This window comes from Suncus etruscus, chromosome 4 (genome assembly GCF_024139225.1).
Source record: "Suncus etruscus isolate mSunEtr1 chromosome 4, mSunEtr1.pri.cur, whole genome shotgun sequence".
NCBI lineage: Eukaryota > Metazoa > Chordata > Mammalia > Eulipotyphla > Soricidae > Suncus > Suncus etruscus.
The window spans coordinates 122987610-123010970 of NC_064851.1; the positions used below are offsets into that span (position 1 = coordinate 122987610).

The 23361-nt window shown below is 45.8% G+C and overlaps 1 protein-coding gene across 2 annotated transcripts in view; it reads right to left on the reverse strand.

Annotated features, from left to right (window-relative positions):
• Positions 1 to 15426, reverse strand: part of ACSL1 (acyl-CoA synthetase long chain family member 1) — a 75792-nt gene extending 60366 nt beyond the window's left edge. For both annotated transcript variants that reach the window (XM_049772345.1, XM_049772344.1), the window contains exon 1: positions 15250 to 15426. The gene's annotated coding sequence lies outside the window, so the exon portion shown is untranslated. The remainder of the gene's footprint in view (positions 1 to 15249) is intronic.
• Between the last annotated feature and the right edge of the window lie 7935 nt (positions 15427 to 23361).

Consider the following 23361-nt stretch of genomic DNA (forward strand, 5'->3'; position numbering starts at 1 on the left):
GATCCTGTGTGCAAAGAGCAAGAAAATCTGCAGTGAATTGATGATTCTCACCTTTGGCCTTAGAGGCTGGGGTGGGGGTGGGTATTCTTTTTGAATAGTGATATATTAGAAACCTCTTGTCCACTTAATTTTTCTTTTCTTTTCTTTTCTTTTCTTTTCTTTTTTTCTTGTTTTTGGGTCACACCTGGCAGCACTCAGGGGTTATTCCTGGCTCTATGCTCAGAAATCACTTCTGGCAGGCTCAGGGGACCATATAAGATGCCGGGATTCAAACACCATCTTTCTGTATGCAAGGCAACCGCCTTACCTCCATGCTATCTCTCCAGCCCCCTTGTCCACTTAATTTTTCATTAAAGTGATTTTGCACCTCACCACTTTCCAAGAAGATTTGAGAAAGAGATCCAGAGTGCAGATGCCATTCTCCTCACTCTGACTCACTGACTATGTGGCTCAAATGGAATCAGTCTACACTAACACCACTACTAGGTAACAAAGTTTTCAGAGAAAGACCAAGGTGGAAGCTTCCAGAATTAAGTACAAAACTAGACTAATTTTTAACCAGTAAGAGTTGGGCCATCCATTCCTCACCCATTTGTATTGGCCACAGGCCTCAGCAACTCCATATCTCTCCCCCCAAAGTAAATATTCCAAATATAACCTGTCCAACTTGAACAAATAAACTTTAGGGATTAGATGAAACAAGTCAAATGTCTACTTAAAATAACTTGGCTATCCATTCAGTGAAATCTAGATTGAAGTCATAAGACAAGATCCATTGCTTTAAAAAATTTGCTCTTCTATTCCTATTTTATTAAAGTTCTCTGAACATGCCCACATCCAGGTGGCTCTAAAGCCATCCTGTTGGGGATGAGCAGTTCTCTGTATTCTACCTTCGCATTTGTTGGTTACTTCAAGTCCATTTTTAAAGTTACACAGGTGGCTGCTACTGGTTCCAAGTCACAAGAACACAGCTTCATAATGTTAGAGCATTGGATAAAATGTGTCTTACAGGGTCACAATCAGAAGATAACTGACTGCTTCTGAAAGTGCATCTGTTTTGGTTTTGGTTTTGGCACTGATATTTAATGCACACCTTTCCTCTTAAGGCCAAACCTCTACCTATAACTGCCTACTCAGCATTCGGTTTCTTTGCCTTAAAGTAAGACTCAGCTCACTGACCTTCACAAGGCCCAGAGTAGGACTGGAAGAGGTGGTTTCAGGACAAGGTGACATTGCTACCCAGGGCAGTTCAGAGTGTGACTAAGCTGGAGAGAAAGTGTATAGGGGTTAAGGTGCATGCTTTGCATGCAGATGATGCCAGTTTGATTCCTGGCACTGCATATGGCCCCTGCGTATTGCCAAGAGTAGCTCTTGAGTATTACTGGGGGTAGTCCAAACTTCCCTCCCCACATGAAAAAATATAGGTGACTAATGAGGTGGGAGTCAATCCAAAGGAAATCATGGAAAGATCACATACTCTCAGCAGAGCTGCATTGTAGCTGGTCTCCAAAGTGGTCCAAGAAAATGCGCCTTATTCTGGTTTATGGGGACAAAACAAGGTGACTGGAAGCAATTCCCACCTCAGCTTTAGGATTTTTGGTGAGTAAATCTGGAACAAATGATAAAAAAAAAGTTTACTAGAACCATGTACCTCAATGATAAGAATTAAAACTGAATAATAATTTTATAAAAAAATTTTAAATGGAGGTTACATTTGGGTAAGAACAAGGGTGGGTGTTCAGGGGAGTTAGTTTAGGCCATTTCTCTAAGGTATGTCAGGTGAGCTTCGAGACAGCACACACCGTTCTGGTAACTCTCTCAACTGTCCTCACTGCAGAGATGACAGTCTGCACCGTCACCTTCCACACCAAGACCAGGAGGCAGGGCCAATGAGATGTGTGCTGTTCAGACCCATCCTCTTAAGATCAAAATGTGAGTCCAGACCTGTGCCTATGAGAGAGTGGCTTAAATCTGAGAGGTGGGCAGGTGGTGTCTCAAGGCATAACAAAAAGTCACCATTGACACTGCTTGAAAAACGTTGGGTGCAGAGGGTCTATCCAGAGGAACAGAGCAAATGTGGATCAGGCACTGGGGGACTTTTGCTCAGCCTTAACGGCTACCCCATTGTTGAGCCCCGAAGAGGGAGGAGGAAGCCAGACAGAGACAGATGCACAGCCCAGACTTTCCTTACAGAGATGCCAAATGGGGACACTAAGAGACTGGTGCTGAGGACTTTTACATCACAGCCTTGCAGTAGCTGTGTGGATAGATGAGAACTGCTGAGCACAGAGGTGAGACACACTGGCCATTTTAGCCACTTAAAAATGGCCAAAGGGGTCCATTTTGCTACAACAAAACAACTTTTCATCCACTAACAACGACTCATTTCTCTGGGTTTTGGGACACTTCCATTGATGTTCAGAGGTTACTCCTGGCTCAATGCTCAGGCATCACTCCTTGAGGTGCTCAGGGAACCATATCTGATGGCAGAATTGAACCTGGGTTGGCCATGTGCAAGGTAAGCACCACTGCCTTTGCACTATTGCTCCAGCCCCTAAAATGACTTTCTAGCCAGCAAGATTTGGTCAACTCTGGGTGAATGGGTGGAAAATGAAGAGAGGGGATTAAAGAGCTGGGTCTTGGAGGTCGAGGTACAAGTAAACAGGTATAACAATAAAGAGGACTGTGGGGCAGGGCTAGAGGAAGAGGCATTGGGTGTTTCCTGCCTGCCTGCCTGCCTCATCAGGGAAGACTGGTTCCATCCACAGCCTGGCTCAGATCAGGTTCCTGCCCCATCATGGCGGCACTGGGGACAAGTGTGCCTAACTGTGGCCTTTCTCCTCCTCCTGCCCACACTGCTTCAGAGTACACCAGGGCTTTGACCTGTCCCTTTGCAGGGGCATCTGAATCTGGTCTGAGGTTCCACATCCTACCCAAGTAGGTCAGAGGCTGCTGTCTCTAATAAACATTTCCATGACCCCTCGGCCAAAGGCAGGCAGCCTCCAAGCTTCAGGGATCCCATTTTTCTGTGGGCCACTGTAGGGCCTCCTGTTTTATGCTAAGATCAGCCAGGCCCTGCACCCCCTGTACCTCCAAAAAGTCCTCATAGGGCCTGGAACAGGTGCTTCAACATGGGCTGGGTTTGTAATGATCCTTAGTAGCTCGGAGCAAATCTCCACAGCAAGGCCCTGGGATATGCATCATTAGATCAAAAGATGCTCTGAGAAAAGGGAATTTCAGAGCTTTCTTCCCAGATTCCAGCATTCCCCCTACTTCCCCTGGCCTCAGAGCCACCATGAGTCAGAATTCCAGAGAGAGAGAGAGAGAGAGAGAGAGAGAGAGAGAGAGAGAGAGAGAGAGAGAGAGAGAGAGAGAGAGAGAGAGAGAGAGAGAAGTGTCTCCAGGAACATGGGGTCATGTGGAGACTGTAAACATTGGCTTAAAAGCTCCATGTGGATTTTCAACTTTGCCTCTTCTCACCATGTTTCATAGCTTCAAACTTTCACAGGTGAGTGATGTCACCTTAAGAAATTAAAGGAGGGGCCGGGCGGTGGCGCTAGAGGTAAGGTGCCTGCCTTGCCTGCACTAGCCTAGGACGGACCGAGGTTCGATCCCCCGGCGTCCCATATGGTCCCCCAAGCCAGGAGCAACTTCTGAGTGCATAGCCAGGAGTAACCCCTGAGCGTCACCGGGTGTGGCCCAAAAACCAAAAAAAGAAAAAAAAAAAAAAGAAATTAAAGGGAAAGGTTCATCTCTGTTTCTGAACCCCACCCCCACATTTAAACATGTGACTATGGTTTAGTTTAGAACAAATCAAGGTTGCCCATAAGGAAGGGCAGGTATCAAACACCTTTCCTAAGTCAAAGATCAAACAAAAGGGTCCTTTGTCCAGACTGGCCATTGACTTCTACAGGTGAATCTTCTGACAGAGAATCTTGCCAACCCACCAGGAACTGAAGGACAATCAAAGGACGTGGGCAGACAGACCACCAAGCTTCCTTTTATCTTCACACAGAGCTACCAAGGCCTGCCATGGACTTCCATGTGGGAGAAATAGCCTCAGAGGACAAGCTCTGAAAGGTGCTTTGTCTGTAAGAGGAAAAGTCTCCATTGAAAAACACTCCAAAGAGGAACCAAGTATTGTCCACAGGTCTTCAAGTACTGACTGAAGTGTATGTGTGTGCTGAAGGAGGCTATAAAGTTTGTGCACCAGAGCTGAGAAGGGAGCCAGCAGTCTGACTCAGAATGGCTGGGGTGAGGCAAAGAGTGGGGGAAAGACCCATCTAGGACCAAGACAGAACAGGTGTCTGTCAAGCAAGCTTCCCACTCACCAGCTGGATTGAAGAAGGTTGAAAGAAGGCACGTGATTTTGGTTGACTTTTGGCTCTGGAAGGATCCTAATGATGTCTCTCAGGCTGTGCATTACATGCACATTGAAGGGGGAGTAGGCCACACAAGTCTAGCCTGTCAGAATTCCTGGCAAAGAAAATAAAATTCCTTCTGCCACTAGACAATCAGAAGAAGAGACTTTCCACCACATTACTGGTCCAGGATGAACCACAGGACTAAACCTGAAGACTGACTGACACTTGCCAAGAGAATAACCCATAGAGAAGGAGTTGGCCATTTACAACATGCAGAGCTTGAAGCAATGAGCGTCCAACTGGGGGTGGGGGCTCCAGGTGTGTGCAAGATCTGGCCCAACATACACAGAGAGGGTCCTAACATCTTGGGGGTTCTCACAGATGCTTCACTCAAAACTCATAACTTTCTGTAATAAACATGGAAGGAGGATCAGAGACATAGCACAACAGTAGGGCATTTGCCTTGCATGGGACTGACCAGGGATGAACCCAGGTTCGATTCGCGGTATCCCATATGGTCTCCCGAGCCTGCCAGGAACGATTTCTGAGTGTAGTTCCAAGAGTGACTTTTGAGCAATGCTGGGTCTGGCCTCAAAACAACAAACAAACAAAAAAAGCAACCAAACAAATAACAATAACAACAACAAAACCATGAAAGAAGACAGGAGGGAAGCACAGATCAGACCAACTGAAAAGGCAGAAAGCTCCAGGGCTCAGAAAAAACCTGAGAGGATCTCAGCTGCACCCTATCTTATCCCCATACTGAGTGGGGGCATCTCTGGAAGCTGGAGAGATGGTGGAAGACCAACATCCTGCTGCAGTGTTCCATGGACACTATTAAATCTCTGAGCAGACTTGATGTGGCAGGCAGACAGACATGACTTTTATTTTTTTTTACTCTTTTGTACTTGACTGCATTGTCAGACATTTATTAAGATCAAGAAGATAAACAGGGCAAGTTCAGCTCCTCTGCATTTTTCCACCTGCTCCTTTCAGAGATGAAGCTAGCAATTCAGCCCCTGAGGAAGAGAGAGGACATGGATAAATGCCCTCCCATCTAAACAGGGCTGAGCTCTCACTGTCTACAGGCTTCAGGCCCTGGATCAGTCCCTGGTAAGCCAGGCAGGTTGCTTCTACTTAGGGGATACCTTTGGGAAAAGCTCCCCACTGCAAATAGGCCAAAGAAACTCTGGAAAATCATGGTTAAGAATAGCTCTCCTCTGTCCCCTGCAAGCAGAGGCTTTTGCCAGGAAGCTAAAGTGCCTAGAGATGTTTTTCTTTTTTTTTTCTGCTCTAACTGCATCAGAAAAGCTCTGAGGGCAAACACACCTGTAGCTGGGACCAACTCTCAGACAGTCATGGTAAGAGTAAACACGGTCAGTACAAGGCCTGGGCTGCTGTTGGCAAGAAGAGGGCGAGGCTTGGTTTAAGTGGGAGAGGAGAAGGTACGGCTGTCCAGGGAGAAGGCATGGGAACAAGCCAGATGGAAATAGGCATAGGCAAGGAAGGGGTGAAGAGCACCCAGAGAGCCAACAGGTCAGGGCAGGGGCAAAGGGTAGTCAGGATCGGGGTGTCACAAAGGAGCAAATGTCATAAAGCAGAGGCTATACACGCATAAGAGAACATTTCTTTGCAAGGATAAGGGGCAGTTGGTGGCAGGAGGCAGCCCCCTAGTGGGGTGTGCTCAGTAGTGAGAAGACTCTGAGAACAAGGCCCAGTCCTTGTCCTCAAGAGGCCCTCCATCTCAGCTGCTCCAGAGGTCACAGTGATCAGATATCAGTGACCTGGATAAGGATGCTACAGGGACACACGGTGGGGTCGAGTTACTTACACCTCCTAAAATAGATGGCGGTCCAGAGGGGCCCTTCAACCAGAGAAAGAACTCAGTAGAACGGGACCCAGTGGATGATAAAGTGCAAACGAAGAGCAAAGGTGGCCTATACAAGTCTGCCCAGAACTGCTCTCCTATGCTGGGATTCGCAATCATGATGACACAGGGAACCCACCCAACCGATATGTGCTCTGTGCAGGACCCTGACTCTCTTTAAACTTCCTTGACTCGATGGAAAAGCTCAGGGGTGCTGGGACTGGAGGAAAGGTTAGCCAGGACTTAGCTCATTGTAACAGGAGGGGTGATAACCACGAGACTTGGGGCTAGGATTACAGCGAGAGTTCAGGTAACTATAAGAGATGGTTGGCTCTGGGGAAGCTAAAAACAAAACAAATCCCACAGGTGGCTGAGGATTATAGAATAAAGACCCAGTGTTTGGAACAAAAAGAGAATTAAAGAGCCCGTCCACATCTACACTGGCCATTATCTAACTGGTCCAGGTGACATGAGCAGGACAACTCAATTTTCCCTCTAGGCTGTTTACATAGTACAGAGGGGAAGGCGCTTGCCTTGTATGTGGCTGTTCCAGACTCAATCCTCAGTAGCCAACATGGTCTTCTGAAATATATCTAGGCATGACCCCTGAGCACAGAAATCATGAAGTAAGCCCTGAGCACAGCCAAGTGTGGTCCTCCTTCCCCTAAGAAAGAGGGATTTCAGGGGCTAGAGGGATAGCACAGTGGTAGGGTATTTGCCTTGCATGCAGCTGACCCAGGACTGGCACAGGTTTGATCCCCGGCATCTCACATGGTCCCCATGAGCCTGCCCAGAGGGATTTTTGAGCACAGAGCTAGAAGTAACCCCTGAATGCTGCTAGGTGTGGTCCATTACCCTCCCCCACCAAACAAATATTAAAAAAGGGTTTGGGCTGGGAGAGAGCTCAAAGGAGAGAGTGTATACACTTGGCATGTGTAAACCCTGAGTTATTTCTGACCCCCAGCACTACAGGGTGTACCCTAACCCCAAAATGACATTCACAGTCTCACCATACATCTGGCAAACGAGCTAATTTCCTAGTACCCTAAATATCTGGTGCCCTAAAATGATGCAAATGAATCTAATAAATGTGTGTGATTCTAATACGTAGATATTGTTATTTAAATGACAGACGCTGTGGATATTTTTCAGAACATAAGCACACAAACAGGAATTGAAAGGAAAGCTATAAAAAAAAACAGGTATAGAAGTTCTAATATTTCTACCCTTTACCCCAAATGGGCCATTCTCCCAAACCTTACTCCCATGGACCATGTCTACAGTTTCTCTGACAATGGGCCTAGGCAAACGCTCTGTGAAATCCTGCAATAATTGAGAGGTCGATCTGGAGCACCCCGAGAATGGTGCTACCTCCATGCTAGGAGGTAGAGGGCCAGGATCCCCTTGTGCTATGAACTGATTCTGGATCCAGACAGGGGTCAAAGCTCTGGCATCAGTCCACAATGGAGGGGAGAATGCTGGCTGGGGAGGGCAAGATGCTGTGAGTGACAAGATCTGGGCTGGGTAGGGTGGGCTGCCCAATGGAAAAGGGTAATCATCGCCTGCCCAGGTCAGTCTTGGCCATCTCCCTGGGTTTGGCTTCTACCTCAGGCTCTGAGTCCCTCTGGCCAGGCGCTGCCAGCTTTCGGTGCTGGAAAACCTCAGGTGTGCCTGGGGCACAATGCAGGTGATTGTCTGAACAAAGGAACAAACTGTGACCAGACCACTCTCAGAAGCCAGGTGCCACACTGTAAGTGGGAATACCAGTTATGAGACAGTGGCGACAGTACAGTTATGTAAGATTAGCTGGAACTTCCCTCCCACACCCACCTGCGGCTCCAGCAGCACTGAAACCCCACCAGGAGGCCCTTCACCCAGCTCCCAATTGCAAACCCAATCCAACCCCTGACTCAAGGCAACTGTGGACTGCTTCTGCTGAGGACTTCCCAGTGCCCTGATATAAGTCCTGAGATCCCAGCTGTGCAAGGACTTGACAGACCTGGAGCATTTCAGTGCGAGTTCCCTGCAGCAACCCCCTCCTGGGAGCCATCTGCGTGCCTCAGTCTTCATCCACCACTATTATATAACGCAGGCTGCTCACTAGCAGGCAGGCCCCTGTCAACACATCAGTGATGAGGATGACTGAACCGCCCCTCGCCAGGCCTGCAGCTGGGGTGAGCCTCTCTAGGGAAGCTGGAGAAGCAGAGGAAGGATGCTGGAGGCAGCAGGGCTGGGTGGCCAAGTATTAAATAAGCAGCAGAGGCAGGCACAGACCAATCAGAAAAGCAGCCATGGCTGCTGCTGCACCAGAACTGGGTGCAGGAGAGCCTTTGCTGGGCTGGGCATTAACCCTTCAGCAGCAGGATTAAAAAAGGGGGTGGTGCTGGGAGTAGAAGCTACTGCTGGAACTGCAGGGAGAGTATCGGAATCCCCACGAGGCCCAGGAGAGGGTGTGGGTACATCAGAGGCCCTACATCAGGAGTCTGGAACCTCAGCAGGAATGCTGGAAGGGTCAGACAGTGAGGCAGGCTCCTACTGGCTTTGGAAGTTGGTTGGACCCCACGGAGAGTAGAGAGGTCAAATATGGGGTCTGGGGTACCCAGAACTGGTTTCAATCAGAAGCCTCTCCATTTTGCTTTTCAAAAGACCCAGTAGGATATGAGGGCTTAAAAGAGGCCCCTCTGCTAGCCCAATCAATATTCAGGCCTTTCCAAAGGGAGACCTGGAAGGCTTCTGGGCAGAGGGGTCATATGGTCAGAACTCTGCTTTAGGAAGACTCACTGTTCCTTCCCTCCTTTATGTTGTTTGGGGGTCACACCCGGCTGTGCTCAGGGCTGATTCCTGGCTCTGTGCTCAGGGATCACTCCTGGAGGTGCATATTTGGAGCTGGGACTTGAACTGAGTTTGGCTGCCGTGCAAGGTTTTCTCATGGCATAATTTTTCTGGCCTCATGTTTTATTTTTTGGTTCATTTGTTAGTTTTTTTGTGTTTTGTTAAGAGCATCTCTGCTATTTAAGTGTCAGACACTGAATCAGGGCCATTAAATTGTGCAGGAAAGGAAGAAAAAGGCATATGTTGAGCAATAAGTCCAGTGAGTACATTAGAATACGCAGAACCTGCTGCCTGACTGGATTTCTGGGCATAAATCAAGGGTCACATCAAGGTCCTGCCATTCCTTGAACAGACTAAGGCCCGGGACAAACTCCAAGGTGTCGTGGCCTGAGGGAACGAAGGTTTTATAACCTTGGTCTGGGGACCCATCTCAAGCATCATGGTCACTGTGTCCGTGAAGTGAGTGTTAATGCTTGGGGAAACCCAGAGTCTTAGAAGTATCTCAAAGACGAGGGAGATGAAGGGAACAGCTATAGTTGTGTGATTGGGGCTCCCAAACTGCTTTTCCTTATTGTATAATGGGGGACTCTGCTTACATTTCTACTGGAACAAGGGGACCCACATTGCAGGTGGTTCTTTGTTCTTTCCACTCTGAAGATTTACCATTCTCATCTCTTGCCTATTTCTTCCCTGCCAGCAAGACTTCAACAGTGGCTTTCAACCCTTTTTACACCTGCGGCCTGGTACCTGCTGGTTGAGTGGCAGTTGAAAATCACTGGTCTGAAATGAATGATGGAGGCATGCCTGGAAGACACGTTTCTGGTCAAATTTCCCAAGAGACTCAGAGGAAAGCCAATTTATGTACTGTGATGAGGCTAAACTGCTCCTCAACAGAGCCTTATGCCCCCATCTCTCTTAATAAGGTTGGTGCCTGTTCCCATCCATGCTACTTTTGCACATCTGAGACATTAAGCATGCCTGAGGAATGCTCCCACTTTAAGACCAACTTCTGGTTATTTCCGGACACCAACTTTTGCATGTATGGCTTGATTATTTTGGGTCCTACTCAGAGGTGCTTACTTAGGACACTCAGAGGTGCTCTAGCTCTGTGCTCAGGGCTTACCCCTAGCAGAACTCAGGGACCTATTGTGATTCCAGGAGTCTACCAGGATCTAACAGTCATATGCAAGGCCAATGCCTTAATCCCTGTCCTGTTTCTCTCTGCTTTATACTTTGTTAAGTCTCTAGACTTGCTTTCAACTACAGATCTGTGCTGGTCGTCAGGGAGTAAAGAGGTTGAAAACCTCTGGAAAGTCACAGCCACAAACCAGGCCACTTTGTCCTTCATTGAACCCAGCTGAACTGACATACATGGTCTCTTTCAGTGTGTAACTGGGCAAGACTGAGTGTAAGTGAACATGGACAAAATCAAGGGCCAGCTCTGTCCTCAGTCTGGCCACTAACTGGACAATACAGAACTTTCCAGGCTCTCCCAGATTACCCACTCTATAGTGAAGGACCCAAAATTTAGGAGCACAGAACATAGTACCAGCCCCCCCCCCCCCCATACTCCCCTTGCCTTGGGCAGCATTATCTCCAGACCTGTTCTTTTATTCACTGTAGAGTGGATGGTTGCAGAATCTATCCTTCAGGATGTTTAGAGGTTGCATTAAGAGAAGGCTTATTAGCTGCTATCAGTCCCTATCAGGGGCAGCCATTTGAGTCAGAGGACTCTGCCCAGCTTTGCAGTTAACAGTTGAGCATTGGGGAAGAGAGAAACTAGCTTCCCTAGCAACTTTCTATCATTCCAGTTAACTGAAGTATAAGGGCTGCAACCATGAATAAAAGTGCCTTTCCTTTTTAAACAAGAAGTTCAAGTTAAGTTGGTTCAGGAATATGAACATTTATTTCCCTTACAATAAGCTGGAGGGGAAGTCCCATAGTAGCCCACACTGTGTAAATGTTCCCATTTATATTTTTCAGAATGTTACATTTTTTCAGATCAGACATTTTTCAGAAGTGCTTCCCTGGAGGCAGAAATGATGTAAAAGACACCCCATGTTTCCTCATTTAATGTCCTAAGTTCTTCCTGTTTTATTTTTAGACAGTGAAACCTTTATTTCAATAGCTTTGAACTTGAACATATGAACCTCAAAAAGTCTACTCGAATCTATTTACTAACTAATTTATTTCAAAATTTCTGAGTGCTGAGCCAGGAATAACTCCTGAGCACTGACACGTGTGACCCCAAAATAAAACAACAAAAATGTTCAAAAATTGTTTAGGGGAAAACAACTAGAAGGAAAGCCACAAAAATTAATTATGGTACTTGAACTCTTGAAGATCTCTGTAATAATCCCCAAACTTGGGGGAACTAGAGATATAGTAAAGTGGGTAGGGTGCTAACTTTGCATACAGCCCTAACACAGGTTCAATTATGGCACCACATATGATGTCGCAAACCTGGTCAGAAGTGATTACAGAGTTAGGAGTAATCCTTGAGTATTGCAAAGTGTGGCTCAAACCTCCAGCAATAATTTCCTATATTTGGGGGAGCTAAAGAATAGAGCGGTAAACCACTTGCCCTGTAAATGGTCAACAGTTTTGATTCTCAGAACCCCGTGTGGTCCCCCAAACCCTTCCAAGAGTGATCCCTGAATGCAGCGGCAGAAGTAAGCCTGAGCACTGCCAGTGTTGCCCCCAGATTAAAATTTTCCCCAAATCTTCTACAATATGATTATTATTTTAATAAAGATATACTATATATAATAATAATAAAATATAGTGAGGCAAATGGATTTGATGTAGATAGTAGATAGCTTTCTAATTTTTTTTTAATTTAAAATTTGAAGCCTGGTAACTAAACTGTGAAGAGAATTAATCCAATTACCTACATGGAGTGACCAGTTCGGTGGTCTCAACTCTGAGAAATAAGACATTCTCTTCTCCTCCCACAAAGTGGAGCATAAATGCTTCAATGGAGTTGGCAGAAGCTCTAGCAGGTTCACAGAAGCACTTGTCCAGGGAATGGTTCATGCCTCTCATCCAGCTCCTTTCACTAAGGCACTGTCAGATGATCTTTCCCCCACTTCAAATTCCTCAACAATCACAATTTACTGTGCCAGCTCTAACACAATGGAGAATTTTTAATGTTACCATATATGAAGGCAGAAGGTGAATACATAGGTCTCCACACCCTGACAGTACAGTCTCTCACTCTTTGGAATAATCTCATAGTTTCTCATATGAATCAGACTATGCCAAAATGATTCCATAAGGACCGGAGAGATAGTACAGTGAGAAAGGCACATGCCTTGCCTTATAAACCCAGGTTTGATCCCCAGCATCTCATTTGGTCCCCTGATTACCACCAGAAATGATCCCTGAGTGCAGATCCAGGAGGAACCTTTGAGTATCACTGGGTGTGGCCCCCAAAACAACAAAAACCAAAACCAAAAATGATACATGCACTCCACTCCTGAATTCTTCTTGATCAGTTAAATAAGCTAACAGGACTCTTTGGTGTGAGCAATTGTTTTGAATAAGGTTAGATTTACACAAATCAGAATTCCTTGCATTGTGCTCAGTAACTGGAGTTGGGGGCACATTGAGAATTGTGCCACAAACTTTAATAGAATTGCTGCGGGAGTTTGGTGAGCACCTCAGGTCAGGGCTGTGTTTCTTGAAAAGCTTTCTGAAGCCCCTTTAATTCAAACCCACTGGCAACTTCAAACCAGCTGTGCTTACTAGGACTTACTCCACAGCTGTGGGCATCCACATGAAGTGAGCCCAGTGGGTTTGTCAGCCACCATATTGGACTGACAACCTTAGGCCCTTTCAATTTGCCTCTACACTGAGGGAGTCAGAATGTAAGGCTTTGGCAGGCCTCAGGAGACTAGCACTTATGAGATACAGATCGATGCTGGCGAATATCACTGGTGGCCCACACTGGCTGCGGTTTACTTAACACAAACTATAGGGCCAGTTGTCAATGTGTCAGAGAAAGTTCTTCGAAGTTTTGGAACGCAGAAATCTGATCTCTTGTATCATGCCAACAAAACTTTATTAAGCCATTCATAACAGATTCAAACAGAGCCTCTAAGTCTATAAGAAACAGCAAATACTAAATGATCGTGGATCTAGGTTCAAAGAGGCCAACGTACTTGAGGAATCCATTAACTGGCCTCCAAATTAACACATTCCCTATAAGTGCCTGTCTATTCGACATCTAGAAATTGTTATTATTCAATAACTTTGCTTTAGTACAGAAAGAGAGGGGGCCTGAGCAATAGCACAGTGGTGGGGTGTTTGCCTTGCATGTGGCCAACATGGGATGGATCTGGGTTCAATACCCCACATCCCATATGATCCCCCGAGCCTGCCAGGAGAAATTTCTGAACACAGAGCCAGGAGTAACCTCTGAGCACTGCCAGGTGTGATTCCCAAACAAACAAACAAATAAACTAAAACCCAGAAAGAGAAACTCCAATGAGAAAGAGAAATTTCCAGGTGTAAAGAGACTACAAGAAGAGCTTTCTCTACCCCTTCTTCAAACATGCAACCCTTCTCCAAGACAGCCACATCAAAACAAAACACAGCAAGGCCTGGATGCCCCAGGGGAGCCAGAATTGGTGGCAAAAGGGTACACTTTGTTATTCCAAACTCACTCCAAAGCTGAAGTTGTTTGTAAATGAACTCTATCTATATGATATGAAAAGGCACCATTCCCAAATATCACCATCAAATGCCCCAAATTAAGATCTCTTCGATTTCTTTTTAGCTAGCTGGCTGCAATAATAACTGCCAAAGTATGATAACAGAGACAGGAAAGAAATATGTCAAAATGTGGATAATGGTCAGGGGAAAGTAATTTAAAAAAAGTCTTCTTTATTCAAGTGAATGAAGAAAACAGAGTCCGGAATAGGTGGTCAACATATGTTCACTTTGTTTAAGCCAGAGAGGGGAGTGTAAGGTGCACTGCTTTTAAGAATTTCCTTGTGATAGAATTTTGGCTCTGGAGAAACTTTATAGGCAAAGACAGTCTTACCACAAATAAGGAGCCAGGTTCAGACCAGGAAGCAGTCAAGCAAAAGACAGCATTCCCCAAAACTGACTACAAACTAATGCAAATCAAGGGTATCTATAAAAGTTCCTCTTCTTAAGGTTACCAGATACAGGTTCTTAATCAAACCCTAGTTCTGGTGTGTGTGTGTGTGTGTGTGTGTGTGTGTGTGTGTGTGTGTGTGTGTCAACTGAACCAGCTACACCAATTTGAAAATTACTTGTACTTGTTTATTCCGCAATAATTTATTTATGCCCCAATATTGGACATCAACTCGCGTGAAATATGTGCTAACATCCAACGTCAGATTGAACTGGTTTCTTTCCTGCTAAGCTAAAAAGGTCAATGAGGAGAAAGATATGGATGGCCAGCTGGGACACTTTGGACTTTGGACACTACTGGCTCCGGATAAACTTCTAAGTCTTCATGTTCCAAAGCACAGCAGCACCCCACACACCTCCCCATTTATCTCGCAGAAACCCCTCCAGGTACGCTTGCAAGGTGGCAAGCCATCATCTGGACTCTTCCAAATTTCCAAAAAGGCCGCTGCAATCTGCGGCTCCATCACCACCGCGTTAAGAAGACACGGCGAGCATTTCTTCTACATATGGCAACAGGCTCTGGGATGCTGCTTGGGGCTCTCCAGCGAGCGCCCCGCAAGAGGAGGGGGCCCCCGTCAACCCGCGGCTGCACCGACGCACCCCGAGAAGCCCGGCCACCGAGAGAGAGAGAGAGAGAGAGTCCACCCGCCCGGCGGCGGCCTTGCACGAGCCTCTCCGGGTCTCCGTAGCTGGAGATCCCGGCATCCCGGCCAGCCGGGCCGACACTGCCCGGAGCCGGCTTCGGTCCCCGCCGCGCACCGGCCCCGCGAGGGGAAAGAAGCAGCGGGCGGGCATCGAAGCATCCCCCGGCTCCGGACTGGGAGGAAGCGGCGGCGATCGCGGCCTTCGCGGGCGCGAGAAGGGAAAGAAACCCCAGGGCAGAGGCCGGGAGAGGGGGGGAAATAAATAAAAATAAAATAAAATAATGCTAATCAGAGGAAACAAGGACCATCTTCCAGGAGGCCGCCTGGCCCCGCACCTCCGCGGAAACCACTCCGCGCCCGCACGCACAGCCTCGCTCACCTCCTTATTTCTCCGCAGGCCGGGCCGCTACGCCACCAGCTGTCACCGCAGCCCACTGACTGCCTGCCCGACGCCGGCTCCCGATGCTATTTAAGGGCGCCGCCGTAGCCGCTGCCCGCTGGCTGCGCCCCAACCTCTGCCGCCCCGAGAGCCAGGTTGCTGCTGCTGCTGCTGCTGCTGGTGCTGCTGCTGCTAGTGCACAGCCCGCGCGGCCCCGCCCCCAAGCCCGGAGACTCCGCCCCTACCCAGAGGCCACGCCCCTCGCATGAAGAGCCCCGCCTATCCCCTTCCAGGCTCCGGCTCCGTCCCGCTCCCGAGTCCTGAGGCCACGCCCCTAGCCAGGAGGCCTCGCCCCGAACGCAAAGAGATCACCCCAGCTCCCAGCCAGACTCCGCCCCCTGACCCGGCTCCGCACCGCCCCCGAGCTCGGAGGCCACGCCCAAAGCGGAGGCCACACCTCTATCCCGGACGTCACGCCCCTAACACGAAGAGCCCGCCCCTCCCCTACCAGGCTCCGCCCCCTGACCCGGCCCCGCAGCGCCTCGCCCCGCCCCCGCTCCGCGCCACCTGTCAGTCTTGGGTGCACGCGTGTCAGGCCGGTGCAGGAACCCGGGGTTGCTGGAATTTCCAAGGCTGTCCCTCCCTCTCACCCCGAGTTCCCCCTTCGCCGGGCTTTTTCCAAAGGAATCTGAGCAAAGGCGATGGCTGAATGTTGTAGGATCGCTCACCCCTCTCCGATCTCTAATGCGACCCTCTGGGAGGTCGCACCCCTACCCTCCCTAAGGCCTCTGCGGATGATGCGCTTTAGCATCTTCCACATCTTGTGCCCTGTGGACTTCTTGGCGAGCGGGCAGAGAGGGGCAAGGAGTTAAAGGTTTTTCTTTTTCTTGTCCCTAGCCCCTTTTAACCCGATTTCATCACGGTGTCCATTTCGGGGTTTTGCCACAGTCCCTGGCCGCGACGCTCTTTCCCTGGACTTCTGCAATGCACTGGACTGTTAAGCAACCCTGGACAGGACAGATTAGACGAGAGGAAGGCGGAGCCCAGCGCAGGTCCGACACTGCTCAAGGACAGCGTCCACCCACCAACTGTATTCTTAGACTCTGTCCCTAGGCCTAAGGAGTTCCAGGCTTCTACATGCACGCCGTGTCCATCTGCGGTCTCTCGTGTCATTTGTGGGAAGTTTCTTCTCAACGCCCCAGGTTTGACCCTGTCTCTACAGTGCACCAGTAGTCTCTCTGGCAGCAGAGCCTGTGCCCAGTAAGGGGGTGGGATAGGTAGAGCTGGTTTCTAGCAGGGCCTCTGAATTGGAGCCAAAAGGATCATTGCTCTAACCAACTCCTAGGAAGAGGGTAGATGCCCTTCATGGTCCTTACGTCATTTCTAGTCTGTCTCTCAGCCCCCTTCCCATTCCCTCCATTGGTAATCTTAGTTTTGTGATACAAGAACAAGGGTTTGTCAGCCAACACTGTCTATTCCCTTGTTTTCTTTCTCCACTTAGCACAGTGAGCTGTCCTTCATCCACGATCTCAGGCATCTTCAGAACTTGAGGTGGGTGCTCTTCTTACTTCCCTTTTCTAGAGGAGGGCACAGAAACACGAAGACTGAATGCTAGTGAGATAAGACTACACTTAGGGTTCAGACCTACAGAGCCTGCACAAAGCTTCAGCAGTCCATGCCCATTCGCATGTACTCTCTGGTGGTTTGGGGCACTCCTGCGTTGCTTTGGGCAAATAATTTGGACTTTACCTGGGCTTCTCTCACTTTCCGCACACACCTGACTTCGCAGCAGTAATCCCTCCCATTGAGCTGGGTACCTTCTGGAGATGCCAGGGCAGTGAAGCACTTTATTGTTTGTTTATGAGACGGAGGTGCTCAGGGCTTACTCCTGGATCTGCACTCAGGGATTAATCCTGGCAGGCTCAGGGGACCATAGGTCCCGGGGACCAAATCCAAGTGAGCTGTGTGTAAAGCAAATACTTTACCCACTGTACTATTGCTCTGGGCTCAGAAGCCAAGCACTTCTGTGCAAACTCAGATACCAGGCTGTCCTCCATCCAGACCTGCAAGTAGCTTTCACAAAAAGCTCTCCACTTGGCTAATTTTTGGTTTCTCTGCTCAGGTCTCCTCCACACTGCACCAGCGATTTCATCATTTGGCCTCTCCTTTTTTCCCCTCTTAACTTCTCCAACCAGTCCTTCTGCCCTGGCATCTTCAGGTGCTTCCCAGTTCTGTAGTGTCTGAGTTATTTAGAGTCACCATAACCCAAGGGGTGGGGAGGGATTGTCAATCCAGGGCTTCCTAAATGTTTTCCACTTGCAGCTACTTTTTGCCTGAGCAACTTTACTCTGAATTGATCAAATAGGCCTACAAATCCAAAAGTTCTTGGATTTGTAGAATCCAAATGAATCACCATTTTATTTTATTTTATTTTATTTTGGTTTTTGGATCACATCCGACAGCACTCAGGGGTTACTCCTGGCTCTACACTCAGAAATCGCTCCTGGCAGGTTTGGAGGACCATGTGGGATGCCAGGATTCAAACCACCATCCTTCTGTATGAAAGGCAAATACCCTACCTCCATGCTATCTCACTGGCCCCACCATTTTATTTTCAAACATCTTTTTTGGAGGACTTCCACATTCAGTTAAATGACCCCCACATACTCCAGGGTAAAGAACTGAGGCCTAGGTAAGAGCAATGATGAATTGTCTGACAATTCTACAAACCAGAGGTTGGATATAAGGTGTTGAGAGGGCCAGTTCCTTCGGAAGGCTTTGCAGGAAAATTCTGTCCCAGGCCTCTTTCCTTAGCTTGGAGATAGTCTTCTCCTTGCCACATTTCCCTCATCCAGGTGTTCCACACAACTTCTAATGAGGACACTGGTCTATGGATTGAGGTTTCCAGACTGATTTCACTGTCTTCTTCTGCAAAGTCCCTCTCTCACATTCTCAGATACTAGGGGTTCTGACTTCAACAATTAAATTTGTGGGGATGGCACACACTTTAATAAAAAAATATTTTATTGTAGTTTAGGTAACCATGGTAATATTTATGGCTTTGGAGCACACGGTTACCATACCTCACTACGAAAACCCTCCACCACATTCTATACCACTTCTTGCTCCAACTATTTGTAATCTGTTTTGTAATACAAGACCAAAGGTTTTTGCCATTTTTGCTATCTATTCTCTTGACATCACAGTGAGTAGGATCATCCAATTTTTTTCTTCCCTCTAATATATGGCACTTAGTATAACACTCTCTGGTTCCATTCAAGTTGGAACAAAAGGCAAGATTTCATTTTTTCTTAGAACTGAGTGATATTCCATTGTGTATAATGCAGTGCCTTATTTATCCACTCATCTATTATGGGACACCTGAGTTGCTCCCATATCTCAGCTATTGTAGTCAGTGATACCAGGCACACAGGAGTGCACTTACTTTTATGAGGTAATGGTTTTGTATTTGGGACAGATGGAGGGTACATACTGAAATAACATGTGACAGTTGTTGCAACACCCCACTTTTATATCAGTAGGGATGCCTCTCTCTGGCTCTTGCCCTGAGTACAGGAGATTTGCCCCTCTAGAATAGGGAAGCTCACTCTAGAATAGGGTTATGAAGGCAGAATCCCCCTCCCTGTGGCAGAAACTATTGCATGCACAACATTGGGAAATAACTTCATTTTCAGAAAGTCAGTTTACTCCTCTAGAAATAAGATCAGATTAAATAATTTCTCAAGTACATTTTGGTGCCAACAGTTTACACAAAAAAGACTTTCTACCTAGTTATTAAGTTATTTTTCAAAATTTAGATTGCCATACCGTGGTTTCTCTTCAGATTGCATAAATCTTTTGCCTTTTACAAAATTTAGATTGCCAGAGACTTTGCTAGAAGGTAGTTTTGCAAAAACAACTGAGAATTCGAAGGCTGGTATTTCTTTGGAAACAAAGAACCTACTATGGGAGGTCATTGTAAGGAATAACTGTTAATTATATTACTTTTAGTATCATAGGAGGACTCCAGACTCCATAGTAAGAAAGAGTAGAGAAATAGGCATCCAGTCTTAAGTTACTATCATTTTATATAATTCATTTATCACATTCTATTAGTTTCTGGGATACAATATAATAATTTGCTATTTGTGAAATAGCAATGATGTTATCTTGCTATTCTCATAAATGGTAAAATTATCACCACCATAAAAATATCCATCATCATAATATTATCATTCTTGGCTCTGTGTTATAAACAAACTTTGATTTCTACTTGTTTTTAGTATCTTTCTAACACATGCAAAACATTATCGACCATAGTTGTCATGTTATACATGACATGTCTAGAGGAATACAGTATTAAATCTCCTTTCTACTTTCTTTTTTACCAAACAAATGTCTGGCCAGGTTGAGCAAGAACCATTTGGATGTTACATTGAGCAATTTCCCAATAGCAGGTTAGGTCTCTCTTCAGTTCTCACCTCCATTCCCTTTTGACTGGATTAAAATTTTGTGATTGATTCTGCTAGATCTAAGCTGCCACTTTAGATTCTGCTAGATCTAAGCTGCCATTCTGCTACTGATAATTCAATGAGTGAGTCAAAATGAGTCAAAAGTGAGTCAAAGTTCTTCTGGGACAAGTGCTGAAGTAAGCTGACAATGGCACTGTCTCAAGTACTCTGTCTGGAGATTGCCAGCTCTGAAGTTATTCTTACTGATGAATATCTATTGATTTTTAACATGGCCAACTCAAGTATAGCCATGCCAATTAATAATGGCCAATGTGCTTTTTATTACAGGCTGGCATCACAATTGAGTGCTTGCCACTCAGTTTGTTTTGGGGGCTATATCTACTATGTTTGGCAACAACTCATCTCTAGTATAAATCTATTTCCCCAAGGAAACCTAAGTGCCTTGGGCAGTCACTGATGCTCATTAATCATGACTCTCACCTGTTCATTTCCACAACTCTAGAACTTACACTTCGCCAGCACAATTGTTGTATCAGAACTCTCTTTTCTAAGTATATCTCGGGTGATGAATGCCAGCCAAGAAAACTGGGTTTTATGAAGCCTGAGCTTATAATAATTTGGAGACCTTTTTTTAAAAAGAAAATTATAAAGTTGAATGTATACAGGGAATGCGTATTTAGAATGAAAAAAATTACAAATTTTACAAAATCCAGAAAAATCAACAGAAGAATTTACTCTTTTGTCCTACCCTTATATGCCCCTCCTCTGTATATTGGGCTACATAAACATTAATTCTTTGTATGAAGTTATATTTCTGGGGTTTATTTTTATTTTTAAGGCATACTAGCAGTTCTGAGGAGCTACCCTGGGCTCCATGCCTGCAGGTTGCTCCCAGAAGTGCTCTGGAACTATGCGGTGATAAAGATTGAACCTGGATCTTGCATGCAAAGCACGTGCTCCAGTCCAGTGAACTCTCTCTTTTCTCTGTCTTTCTCTCTAACTCCATATGATATTTTTAAAAACTTTAATATTTTAGAAGCAAGTGAGGGTTACTAAAAATGAACAACTTTCCCATTTCCCATTTGATTTCCAGTATCTTTAACATTTAATCTACTATGGTTACAATTAATGAACTAGTTAAGAACAATTAATGACATGCCTCAAAACTAATATTTTATAATTATAATTGTAATTGTAATTGAATTGTAATCGTATAATTGTATATGTAATTGTATAATATAATTGTAATTATATTTTGTTCATGTTACTTTTTTACCTCATGTTCTTTTTCTATTTCAATATTTAACCAAGATACCAGATGACATTTGTTGTAACATTTTTTTTAGGTTCCTATCATTCTGTTATTGTCTTAGATTAAACTTGTTTTTGAAATTTCCACTTTTTGAGGTTATACACCAGCCATTTGATTTTGTAAATTGTGATTCTTTTGGATATCTCTGATGGTTTTATCCCAATCAGCATGTATGTAAATTTTTACAAGATATGACATATTTGGGGAGTGTGGGGTTTGGGGCCACATCCAATATGTTCAGGGTTTACTGTTGCCTCTTGAATCTTCCCTGAGGTTCTAGGGAATGAACCTGGGTTGGCTGCATGCAAGCCAAGTGTCTTCCTGTTATTCTATTTCTCCAACCACAAACATATGATTTTTTTTGTTTGTTTTGGGACCATACCTGGTTATCAGGGGTTACTCCTAGCTATGTGCTCAGAAATCGCTCCTAGGGGGACCATATGGGACACCGGGATTGAACCAAGGTCCATCCTGGATTAGCACATCCAAGGCAAACACCCTACCACTGCACTATCATTCGGGCCCCTGATATTTTTATGGTATATATATATATTTTTTTTGTGGTTTTTGGGTCACACCCGGCAGTGCTCAGGGGTTATTTCTGGCTCCACGCTCAGAAATTGCTCCTGGCAGGCACAGAGGACCATATGGGGCGCCGGGATTTGAACTGATGACCTCCTGCATGAAAGGCAAACGCCTTACCTCCATGCTATCTCTCCGGCCCCCTATGGTATATATTTTTTGTTGATTCAAGAAAAAGTCACTTTTTACTTGGACATGGTTGATGGCCATTTTTAGATGGATAGTTTAGATTTGGTTGATGAGAACCAAATTATTGCTTACCCTGTTACATTAGTACCAATAGACTTCAGGAGTAAAGATTTCAGTTACATATCTTACACTTACTTTATCTTTCACATCCCACATACTTGTAGGTGTCTAAACAGCTTGTGAGAGCAATCACTAATCCTTAACTTTTCTGCCAGCATAGTAGGTGAGCTGATAGGGCATGGGAGGAGTCTTGAAGGCTCTGTTTCAGCAGAAAGGAGAGACACATAAATTCAAGTGAATAGAATGCCCACAAATGTTACTCTCAAGCACGGGAAAATGTATGTTCGACCATAGTTCCACTTAGTTGGGTTCTGAAAACTACCTGGGAACATCATCTGTGTCAAGGAACAAAAAGAGACAGAAGAGACTTGAAATAGAGTGACAACAGTATTTCTGGGTTGCAACCAAATTATCTTTTTGCAAAATTTGCAGACAATTAGCCCTGTGACCACATTGCTAGGGTGTCTTCTCAGGACTCTTCTCAGGACTTATAGGGTCATCTCCAAGTGAGTGACCTTATGAATTAAGCAATGTTATCTCTCTCTTGATATGACCTTCACTGTGTGTGTGTGTGTGTGCCACACCTGATGATGCTCAGGGTTTACTCCTAACTATGCGCTCAGAAATTGCTCCTGGCTTGGGGGACCATATGGGATGCTGGGGGATCGAACCAAGGTCCATCCTAGGTTAGCACATGCCAGGCAAAGTGACCTACAGCTTGCATCACTGTTCCAGCCCAGGTATGATCTTCTGTAGCATTGCTATAGTACTTCCCTGACTGGTTCCTGTGTCTTTCTTGGATTGTCACCAATAAGGAAGATGGAAAGTTTTCATAAAATCGATCCTGAATTGTAACTACTAAAAATTACATAACGTTTAGGTGGTAAAATGAAGACACAGTTCTCTTTCCTCAAACATATTTTTTCTTTCTTTTTTGTTTAGGGTCACATTCAGTTGTACTCAGATTTTCCTCCTGGTTCTGGGCTCAGGGATCACTCCTGGAAGGGTTCAGGGGACCAACTTGGCTGGGAATCAAACCTGAGTAGATAGCAAGCAAGGCAAGTGCCTTGACCTCTGTACTATCTCGCTAGCCAATCTTATTTATATTTTCAATGCACTTTACCTACTGGCTTTATTCATCTTAAGAGGGAGTAGACTCAACAGCTGCAAATGTTGTAATAATTGGGGGTGTTCTCTCTTTTCACAGCTCTTCCACACACCATTGTGTAAACCTTCTCCTCATATGGCAGTGCTGCTTCAATAAAGAGTTGCCAGATCTATTCCAACCTTTATGGAAAACAATATGGAGATTCCTCAAAAACTGAAAATTGAGCTCCCATGTGATCCAGCAATACCACTTTTAGGGATATGCCCTAGGAAGACAAAAATACAATTCAAAAATTTCCTCACACCTATATTCATTGCAGCACTATTTACAATAGCCAGACTCTAGAAACAACCAAGATGCCCTTCAATAGATTAATGACTAAAGAAACT